The sequence below is a fragment of the Etheostoma spectabile genome, chromosome 3 (genome assembly GCF_008692095.1).
Source record: "Etheostoma spectabile isolate EspeVRDwgs_2016 chromosome 3, UIUC_Espe_1.0, whole genome shotgun sequence".
Lineage (NCBI taxonomy): Eukaryota > Metazoa > Chordata > Actinopteri > Perciformes > Percidae > Etheostoma > Etheostoma spectabile.
In genome coordinates this window covers 8346012-8357814 of record NC_045735.1, presented here as the reverse complement: position 1 = coordinate 8357814, position 11803 = coordinate 8346012, and the positions used below count along the sequence as shown (strand labels likewise).

At 37.4% G+C, this 11803-nt stretch overlaps 1 protein-coding gene and 1 long non-coding RNA gene across 2 annotated transcripts in view; one reads left to right on the top strand and one right to left on the bottom strand.

The window, feature by feature from the left end:
* The window catches only part of lsamp (limbic system associated membrane protein), a 713356-nt gene that overhangs the window by 59114 nt on the left and 642439 nt on the right, over nt 1-11803 (top strand). The window lies entirely within an intron of this gene.
* Nucleotides 9340-11803, bottom strand: part of LOC116671759 (uncharacterized) — a 16433-nt gene continuing 13969 nt past the window's right edge. Inside the window, exon 3 of the long non-coding RNA XR_004327345.1 lies at nt 9340-9352. This is a non-coding gene — a long non-coding RNA (uncharacterized LOC116671759). The remainder of the gene's footprint in view (nt 9353-11803) is intronic.

The window sequence follows — 11803 nt, the reverse complement described above, 5'->3', positions numbered from 1 at the left end:
TTTTTTTTAGTTTGAGGACAAATCGCCACTACAGACTTTATTCCGCTTGAGTAATGTGTTGATTTTTTTGCAAAGCTACATTCTCACAGACCTTTATATCTGCCTGTAAATATAATTGCATGGCCATGGTGACCTTTACATTTCTGCCTTGTATTTTGATTTGTATGTGCATCCCTGGTATTCACCAGGGCTGCAGGCCAAAATAAGTCCAAATGGAACAATACAGATCCTGATCTGCTGTAAACCCAGGCTGCTTTGTGTTGGAGCTCTTTGAGGCGTTTACAGAGCTGACAAGGTCATCGTGACCGGATAAAGAATCCAGGACAAGTTCTGACTGCAACAGCTGTGTAATTTATTGTTACGACGACAATTACGCCATTAAAGCCAGATTGGTTGTATCATTTACAGGCTCTGTATTCCCAATCCTCTATTTACTGATGTTTTTTAATGTCTTCATGAGGACTCTGAGAAGAACTTATCAAAAAGAGATGAAAATAGTGTTGAATGATTTGTGCCAGATTTTCTTTTACATTTCAAACAGGACTCATTTTGAATTCCCCCCAGAGAGATGTTCATGCTTTCAACACAAATCCATATTTTGTGTTGAGCCTGCATGGTAAATTACAAATTGCTTATCCAGATTGTTTACATGGAAAAGTTGTGATTATTCTGTTGCTGTGACATGACTGCACGATAAGTTAAACAAATTGAGTAAAACCATTTGCCATGCAGCCACACATTTTCTAAACCTGCATATTTAAAGTCATGTCTATTCTCTGTACTTCATGCTCTGCCCATTAAGCAACACAAACTATGTACCTATTCAATCAGGAGAGACTTTGTTGCAGATATGCAAAGATTTATTGTAGATAAGCATAATATCAAGAGAGAATGCATTAAAAGCAGAATGTTGTTGTGTGATGAGATCATAAGATTCGTGGCCAATTTTGGTTGCTTGCTGAAAAGTGAACGCCTCTTAACAGCTGAATAGTTTTAGGAAGAGATAGTGGTGACTAAAGTTATTTAGAAGTCTTCCTGAAAGAATTTGCGCTGAGCTCTATTACTTTCCATTGGACAATAAAAAACTCAATATACAACCCTATGTAACTGTTTTAGTTTTCACAATCTCCCACAGTAACTCTGAGTGTCTCCCTGTAGTGTCTACACTTTTGTTCCAACTGCTCAGTGTCTTTTAGAGCTGGATGTATGAAGTATAAACAACAAGATCACTTGTTGGTCTAATTTTTTTTGTCTGTCTTGGCATAAGCATCAGAGGCTTTATGTGCTGCGTCACTGGTTCTTGTAATATCACGTGATATGTGAGCAGCATACATTGTTGCAAAACTTTCCTTAGTTTTCTGGATTTTTTCTTTGTGTGAAATTTTTGCAAAGAACACATTTAGATGGTCTAGTTTTTGGTCCTTTACATTCCAAATATATGTTATAAATGTATACCTGGTCACAGTGCATGCACCCTCCCTTTTTCTAACCACCAGAGCCCAGAGGGAGACAGCCAGAGATTTACTCTGAGCTCTGTATTCCCCTCCAGGACTAGCAGGCTTTGTGTGCCCTAGGGTTGAATGGCCTCCTCAGGGACATAATGCCAGCTATTTACCGCATCTCTCTGGAGGACAGAGCTAGCTGTCATCTATACATCAAAGCCACTGGAAAAGGTGACAGCAGGGTCGACACACTGGCTGCTACAGGATTTGGTTAACGCTTTGACACATGAATTATCGTCACTTCATGCATGAAAAAGCATAAAGTTATTCATGTAGTGCTCCATGAACTATCAGTAGAGTACAATGATTAATAGTATCTCATGCATGACTTAATGCGGAAACAATACTTTAATGTATCAATTAAAGTATTCCAATCATCATGATTTCTGTTTTATTAATGATGGTCATGTTTTCTTCAAAAAAACTGACCAGTTCCAGCAGTGTACATATATTCAGAAGAATTTTTATGTTGTTATCATTGTCAACTAAAACTTACTTCTTCATAACTTTATCATGTTTGTGGCCCTTCAAATAACGTACTGACCTGGTCCATCTTTAACATTGATAAATAATATACAATATAACAGTTGCGTGACATTAAATGTACGAATAATTAAAGGAATAGGTTGGCAGATGCATTTTTATCGGTGCATAAGGCATGTAAACAGTAATGTCTGAGAATAATGTTCACCTAAGTAGGATATTTATGAATCTCAGTTTTTACTACCTTCTAAGTGACTAAACACCAGAAATGTCTAAATATACAATTATTTTTATTTGAGAGGTCAAAAAGAACATGCATATGACACCATTAATTACATCTTATTTATCAATGTTAATGATGGACCAGGTCAGCACTTTATTTGAACAGGCCAAAAACTTTACCTATGAAGAAGACATGAACATCATGAATGAATCAGAAATCATTATGATTGAAATACCTTAATTGATGCATTAATTAACATATTGTTCCTGCATTAAGTCATGCATGAGATACTATAATCCTTGTACATTACTGATAGTTCATAAACTACTAACAAGGATTAATTTATGTTTTTTATGCTTGACGTCATGCATGAAATCATGATAATTCATGTAACATTAATATAAAGTGTTACTAGGATTAGTTTTTTTTTTTCTCTCTAAGGATGTCAGTGTGGCTCTCAGGGTCACTGTGACTCTAAATATAGAGCTGGTTGGATTACAGCCACACAAAGCACTGCTTACTGTATCGGTCACTGGATACCTTCCTTTATTGACAAGCATTTAAAATGTTCTCAGGGGAAGCAATGCATGGTAATTGTCAAATTACATTGTTCATTGTACATATTTTTTATTTAATTTTAGTCATCCATTTATTTTTCCATTGACTGGCACCAACACAATCTTCAGTCATCATAATCAAATCCTTTAACATGTCCTTATTTTTGTTTTGGTCATATAGTTGCTGACTTTTTACCCTAGCTTCCTTCTAATGATTCACATATTCCCCACATAGACGCCCTGATTTGAGGCTAGTTTGAGCAGCACAGTTTAAATTATAATAAGATATTTCGCCCCAGCTGGATGTTTACTTGATCTATCAGGTTGAGTGATCTAGTTAAATATTCAATAACGGAAATAGAAATCATTTGTTTGTCGACTCAGTGTCATATTTACTGTACATGAATGAAGATAATAATAAAAAGAAGGAGAATCCAGCACCTGGTGCTTGTAAAACACATCAGCTTCTTTTCATTAACAAAGTCTTTCTAAAGCTTGTACAGCACTTTGGTGGAGCCATTTGGTGTTGCTTTTTTCACAAATGGGAAGCTGTTTTTCACTCAATTTTAGCAGTATTATGTGGCGTCATTAATAATTGTAATTTAGATGCAAATACAATAGCTTCTGCTAATTTACTTTAAATAGTTTTTGAAACAGAAAATGTGCGTATTGCTTATTATTGTCCAGTTAAATAGGTTGTCCTTATAAAGTAGGAGCTAATGTGATAAGCTGTAGGCGTAAGTGCTGAGGACTGAGCTGAGTCTGAACTTTGAACATATTGCCTCACTTCTTTCAAGTTTTAACAACATAAGGCCATTTGTTAAACCATTTTCTCTTAAATAGATAATTGTATAGTAAATTGTGCCGGGGCTCAGTCCCCAACCCTTCAACCCTTAGCATATATTCAACTATATATAAAATTGATGTTCATTAATGATCAGCAACCTCAGTTGCCCCCCCCCCCCCCAAACACAAATAATTCACAATTTAACCCTCAGGTGGTTACACACTGTGTTACACACTATTTATGTCAGGAGTCACTGGGTTCTTTATTTAACTCTTATTCAAACCAGCTTACATTAAGTACACACACACAACACAACACACCCACACACACACACACACACACACACACACACACACACACACACACACAAACAGAAAGTGAGGTGTTGACCCTGATTTGTGTTCCCGGTAAGCTCACGCCTATTGATTAGCGAGGATTAAAGCATTATTTAATCCTAACCTGCCATCCCACCTACGGGTCTTTACAGATCTCAGATATAACTCTTATCTTATCTTTTGGAATTACAGCTGGTCTTTCTGCATGTTAAACCGTAGAATGGCTAATAGAAAGAGCATTAATTAGACATTTTTTAAATTGATATAATAATTAAAGTGGCCTTCACTGACTGACTCCATTTCCCAGTTTTATTCTTACATAAACATGTTCAGAACTTTAATTAAATTACATTTTTTTTTATAGTTGTCAAATCACAACAGTTCTCTCAGGATACTTTTCCGATGCTCTATAAAATGCCTCAAAAAGCTGAGTGTCCAACAATGGAGATATTGGTTTATTTTCTCTGAGCCAAAGCATGATGCCGATAATGTTGTTGGCAATGATCATTCATCACAGTTTATCTATTGTGTTAGGAAAATGATCTGTGTAATAACAAAGCATTGTCAAAGACGGTCAAAGCAGCTATTTGCTAAAATGATGTACCACTGCTAATTCCAGTGATGTTGTTGTTTCACAGTAATGGATTAACTGTCAGATAATGAACTGAGCAACTTTTCAATATCAGCTGAATGACAAACATGTTACTGCTGTTCACTATGACTGGCGACCATTAGTGGGTGTTGTGGGTGGAGTAGACTAAAGTAGAGCTAAGTGGAGGGACAAAATAAGATACATACACACACACACAGTAGGCAGAAATTTATATTAGCTGTCAGTAGTACACAAGATGACACTCTGTCTGTTTCAACAGCTTCCACACTCTGTATCTTCCACACTGTTAGTCACACACTTGCACATCCTTATGGAAATTCAGTGCATACATACTGAATATGAGTGACAGGTCAGACATATTTCATTATAAGCTTTTCTCAACCAGAGAGCTGGTTAAATCTCAAAGTATGGGAACTAATGCAGCATTAATGCAGGTATGTTCAAATCTACTTTTTGAAAGAAATACATAATATGCACATGCCTTGTCGTGGTTGTCAAATGCCACTTTAGTACAATAAAATGTATATTATTTTGCCTTCTTACGCAAATAGGAAGTAAGAAAAATGACTCCCTCTTGCTAAATAGAAATACTGAAATGTAGCCTTTAACAGGTATTACAGACATGCTAAAAAATACATGCTAGCTTTGGATTTAGAAGCATTTGGATGTTCTTTGATAACACTACTGAATGTATTTAGCTTTCTTTTAGTCTGGCTTGGCTGGTTAACAGTTCAACTTTCCTCTGCTGTATTAAACCGTAATCTAACCTAGGCACATGACTTGGCATTTGTTGTACTGAGAGCTATCGATTGCTAGATACAAGAACATACACTATTATTTTCTGTGTGTTTTTTTCTTATTTTAGTTTCTACTAATTGGTCTAGAGTTGTTCCCAAGTGATTTTCTGATTTTAGGTCTTTTTTTAGCCACACTCTTTACAAAAAAATTAATGATCTATTTTTAATTCCTCATATAAATAAGCCTTTATTTCTTCAGTCAGCAACTTTAATAAGCTCACTGAACATTCACACTTTAATCTGACAATAATTGGTTCATAATTGGCCTGCTGACAGACTGTCATAACATCCTGGGAAGAAGCCTCTGGCGGTTGGGACTAAGAGATGCACTGCATACTGCACTTCTTTTCCTCTGTAAAATGTCAGACTTCTTTCCAGTCACTCGCTCTGCTGCTCTATGCTGTGTGACTGATACAGCCATCACCCAATCACGTTGTGCAATGTCCTTCTTGATATGTATGGTAGTTCTTTAAACCACATATATACTGTAATATTCTAAAACATTGAGGTCTTTCCAATAGAATTAATGTTAATTGTGCCTAATGTTCATTCTCACTTCTGCTGTTTTCTAGTTGTTAAATTATGCTTATATGTTTGCAGTGTTTTTTTTGCAACTTTTCCTCACAGAAAATGCTTTCATTCTCTTCTCTCTGTGGTTTGCTGTCTTATTGTCACACAAAGTGTATAAACGTTTTATTGGGTCCAGTGACAGAATGTGAACTGCTGAAATGCTCATTAATCTCTGATGGCTTGGAGAGTCTCAGTTATGAGCACAGAGAAGAAATGTCAGACCAGCCATGAGCACTGTGAGACAGGTTATATAAATCACATTAATCATTCCCAGTTCTGTCTCATTCTGATCTTCACTTTCACACCTAAGTTGCTATGCAGCATACAGACGGTTTGTGTTCATCTGAGTTTGAACTATAAACTGTCTATCATCTAAGAACACAATTAGAAGCAGACACAGTAGTTCCAAATAATTTTCTAAACGGTCCATAATTCCAACTAAGTTCTGTATACATTGCAGTACAGCACTTTAGGCTTTCGGGGTGTTAGAAAAAAAATGTCTTTCCAACAATTATTACGGTAATACATTCATCATCAGTGATGATCATTTGATAAAACGCTTTGTCTTTAAGTACATTGGTTTTGGCCTCTCATCCCTAGTTATTAGTTTCTAGAGTACAACTCCACTGCAGGTTGTTGAGGCAGAGACTGCTCTCTGACACTAACCTAGTTTAGAAACCAGGTGGAGGAAATCTTGGCTGTAGAGCTGAAACAGTGACTTTTATAATAAACACCTACTGGATAACAAGCATGTCTGAACACACCTGGAGTAGCTGTCAATCAAACCAGTACTATAGCTGTCACGGCCATCATTGTCAATTTTACACCACAAGCTAAACACACACACACACACACACACACACACACACACACACACACACACACACACACACTATGTCTCTTTTGTCATAACAATTCATTTCTCTGGTTAGAAACAAACACAGCCTTGCATTGTCTAAATCTAAATTATACATTTGAAAATTTCCAACCCAAGGACATACATAATTGACATGTAACATAAGAAGAACAGTAAGGCTTCACACACACACACACACACACACACACACACACAAACACGGCTTGTTACTGTTGATTTCAAACTTCTTCTCTTTGTCTCTTGTGTGGAGAGAAAAGGATATATCTGAATGTGTCATTCCAACTGTTTGATTCAGACTTTGAATTAATTCTACATGATTTGGAAGAAATCAAACGTGCTGTAATCCAGTTGTGTAATCACATTTCATTGAAATGTAGATAAGATGAAGGAAACGTGTTTGATACTGGAACAGTACCATATGGAGTTGTACCAAGGAATATATATAAGTTTACTAGGGAGCTCGGTGTGTTAACTAGGTGAGGCATAAGGAAGCATTAAAACAAATGTTGTCACTGTGTGATGCGTTATGATTAAAGTTTATATAAACACCCTGATGACCAATGACATTAAAGATGACTGGAGAGTGACTTCCTATTGCGTTTGTTGTCTCTTTAAGTCCTGTCTCAGTTTAGTAAAACAAGACCACCCTCTAGCAAGAAAACTTTATAGCTAACAGATCCTGTGAATGCTCTGAGTCATGTATATTATAGAGACAAATGGCTGCAGTATATGTACCGGAAATATTGTGCTGATAATAAGTTTAATGTCAGCTGTAAATTTTTATTGTACCCATAAAAAATAGTCAAACTGGTTAACTTAGTGAACTGTTCTCTGAAAACCTCTGAGGGTCAAACAAGAATTGGATATTTTCCTCTTTGACTCAGTTCAGCTGTAAGCTTTGTTACTATTTATAAGTCACTTTGTTCCATCACCTTTTAAATTCTAAGCCTTCTTGACTCAATATATGCTTCACTTCTTTCCACATACTGGTAATCCTTTCAGTTTTTGCAGGTCCTCCTTTATTTTTTTCACTTTATGTTTCCGTATATCCCTTCATTTCCATCTCTTATTTCTGTCTCTGTCTTACTCTCTTCTTCCTTTTCACCTTCTTCTTGTCTATTCTTGTGTCCACCTGCTACATCAGATGAACATTCTCTCAACACATCTGTGATAAATTTCCAGCCCCATGATGTATTCACTACATAGAGGGAGACAGAACAAGCTGAGCCCCTCATGACTAGTTCTCCCTAAGCTTCACCATTCATCTCCATCTGTCTGCACACACAACACACACATTCACACTCTCTTCCAAGGCATTGGCAATGTTAGAATGAGGGAACAGCTTCTCCAGGTTCTCTCTGTCCTGCTGTTTCTAATACATGTTCTATCTCCATCCTCTGCTCTGAGGTTAGACTCTCATTTCTCAGCTCAGACGTTTAGATGGACACTGACCAATAAAGGGCCAATATCAATACATCCTGTAAATATGTTCTAAAGACGTATGTTAGTAAGCCAGCATGAAAGCATTGTGTTACAATGTTGATGTTGTTAAAGTGTGGTAGTTTTATTTGGGTATATTGAAAATGCCCTAAGAGTCATTGATTGTATCTCAAATGAAATATACATTTTTAAACATTGTCCAACACGTATTTTGTTCCAGACAAGTCATCATGTAAATGTCCATCAGACCACAGTGCCAAAACAAATAGTGCCCATGAGTTAAAAGTGAGATTAAGCTTATTTGAACAACTACTTTGTTCTTTCCTGTAAAAGAATAGACCTCAGTTGAAAAGGGTTGCTGAAACTCCATGTAAGCCATGTAAGGTTTATAATGAAAATAGGACTTTGTGTGTTAAACATTAACAGTGTGTCGGAAATGTCTTTTTCAGAACATAGCACCCTTGGAACCCTGGAAAGAGCAGCATCATAGTTCCTTCAAAATGCAGCCTGTGCAAATTAGTTAAATGTGTTTGTTTCAGAGATATAATGTCAAGCACTGAGGATTTAAGACAAACAGTCCATTTAAATAAACTGCCAACTTACTTAGAATATTTCTGAACACCTATGTTCCTTGTCAGGGAAAAAAGTAAATAAAAAAATAAATAGTAAGTATAGCTAGCCAATGAGTCAGTGTGTTTAGCATAATTGTCTCCTGAATAATTCATTGACTTCACAATATATGCACTGTACCTCCCACACATTAGGTCTGTCTTTATCATTGACAGTATAACAACGAGTCCACAGAGAGGTAACATGGTAGAACACACGGGCATCCAAGATAAGATAAAACAATTGACATGGACATTGATGGAAAGCAGGTAACACCACTTGATTTAAAAGCAAATATGTATCATATTTACAAAACACTCAGCATGACCACCATTTAACTGTGTTACCTTCACCTGGATAGGAAAGTAAAATATGCAAAAATAAGCACAAAAACACACTTGATTCAATAATTCATGAAGAAGGTGGCATCATCTGTGTCTTGCAGCTCATTTCACAGCCCATTTAATACAGAACTCCCCATGCTTCTCGGACACTAAAAGCCAACATGTTTGATGAGATGCTGCAACCCTTTACTCACTGGTGGGAGAGAGCAGCAGCCCTCATCCAAAGCAATGTAATATTGTACTCTTCTTAAATTTGGCCCCTTTGTGGAGGCAGAGTGACACATTTCTGCCATACCTGACAGCTGGGATAGTAGCCAATGCCATTAAATCAAACTGGCAGGTACCATTATTCAATCATCTTCTTCCTAGAAGCCTTTGTAGCTAGAAATACAGTTGCCATCCTGCTTGTTGCTCACTCATGTGCCCAAGGCAGATTTGATGCCCCAAACCCTACTTGTACTGTAAGGTCTCACTGTTCTTCTACTTTACTTTTTTCAGATGTGGCTAGACAATCTAACTCTAACTGGATCTCGGAGCCTCGCATGTTAAAATATACACACTGCTTATGACGTTCAATAATGAAGACAATTTTACGATAATAAGAGACATCCAAAATAAATCAATGCTTCATCTACTGTAGTCTGGATAAATATTTAAAAGTTAAATGATGAACCGATGCAAGTTAATTGTGTTTCAGGTTACTTTATGTATGCAATAATCAAGTGCAGAGGTTTAATATAAAATGCAGGACTGATCACTAACTCACGGAAATCAATGTAATCTGAACATCTGTGGATGTGATTGTTGTTAAAGTTTTCATCTCTCAAGCATATATCTTTCTATTGTTCTTCAGCCCAAAAAGTTTAATTTTCAACCAGTGTTCCTTGTTGAAATATCTCTTCTTGCTAATCCATCTTCTGTGGAGTGTCTCTAAACTCGGATGATATGATTCATATTCAAAGCAGCTGAATTGATAATCCCATCCAACTATAGTGGAGTAAAACTGTGTCTCTTCAGCAGTGTGCTGCAGGGCTTTTTTCTGTCTTAGAAGACGCCTGCTGAGTTCTAGCGACTTCACGTTAAACTCATGTTGAACTCATAAGATGTTGTCCTCGATAAGAAATAATGTTCTGCAGTTTAATGGCAATGTTAAATGTTTCACTTCAATTTATATTGCCCATGTTCTAATTGTTGCTGGTAAGCAGCTGTATCTTCAGGACCATAGTGTCGGAATGAAGTATGTACTGCATGCTTCGCTTGTCTTTTGTAGCGTCCTGCACAGACCTTTTAAACACTCCATTATTATTAAAGGGCCTCTGCTCGAAATACTGAACAAAATTCAGTCTGGGCTGGAATTGCCTGCACTCTGCTCTCACCAGAGTCTAATTTACATTCAGAAGCTTGGACGGGAATGGTTGCACACGGCTACGTAATAATGCATGGCCGGACTGGCTTCCAAAACAAAGAACAGAGAATACTTTTTCTGCTCAGGACACCACTTGCTTACTGCTATATTAATATTCTGAATGTCATGTACAACCCCTTTTTAATATCAGTGTGAGGGACCAAGCAATTAAGCAAGAAGAGTCACAAGGGAAGTTCAAAAGTAAGGGTTTTTATTTCCCAAAAATCGATACAACAAAATAAAGATAACGTTTTGGGCCCGTAAAAGAGATCAACAAGACAGACGGTAACTAAAGCTCTGAACATAAGAGACTCAAAAATACAACTGACCAACAACCAAAGAAATTAAAGGCACTTATACACTCACCTAAAGGACTAGGAGCACCATACTAATACTGTGTTTGACCCCCTTTCGCCTTCAGAACTGCCTTAATTCTACGTGGCATTGATTTAACAAGGTGCTGAAAGCATTCTTTAGAAATGTTGGCCCATATTGATAGGATACCATCTTGCAGTTGATGGAGATTTGTGGGATGCACATCCAGGGCACGAAGCTCCCGTTCCACCACATCCCAAAGATGCTCTATTGGGTTGAGATCTGGTAACTGTGGGGGCCATTTTAGTACAGTGAACTCATTTTCGTGTTCAAGAAACCAATTTTAAATGATTCCAGCTTTGTGACATGGTGCATTATCCTGCTGGAAGTAACCATCAGAGGATGGATACATGGTGGCCATAAAGGGATGGACATGGTCAGAAACAATGCTCAGGTAGGCCGTGGCATTTAAACAATGCCCAATTGGCACTAAGGGGCCTAAAGTGTGCCAAGAAAATATCCCCCACGCCATTGCACAGTGGTAACGAGGCATGATGATCCATGTTCTCATTCTGTTTACGCCAAATTCTGACTCTGCCATCTGAATGTTTTAACAGAAATCGAGACTCATCAGACCAGCTAACATTTTACCAGTCTTCAACTGTCCAATTTTGGTGAGCTCTTGCAGATTGTAGTCTCTTTTTCCTATTTGTAGTGGAGATGAGTGGTACCCGGTGGGGTCTTATGCTGTTGTAGCCCATCTGCCTCAAGGTTGTGCGTGTCGTGAATTCAACAAAGGTTTGCTGCATACCTCGGTTGTAACGAGTGTTTTTTTCAGTTGAAGTTGCTCTTCTATCAGCTTGAATCAGTCGGCCCATTCTCGTCTGACCTCTGATTGTGAAATACTCAGACCGGCCCGTCTGGCACCAACAACCATGCCACGCTC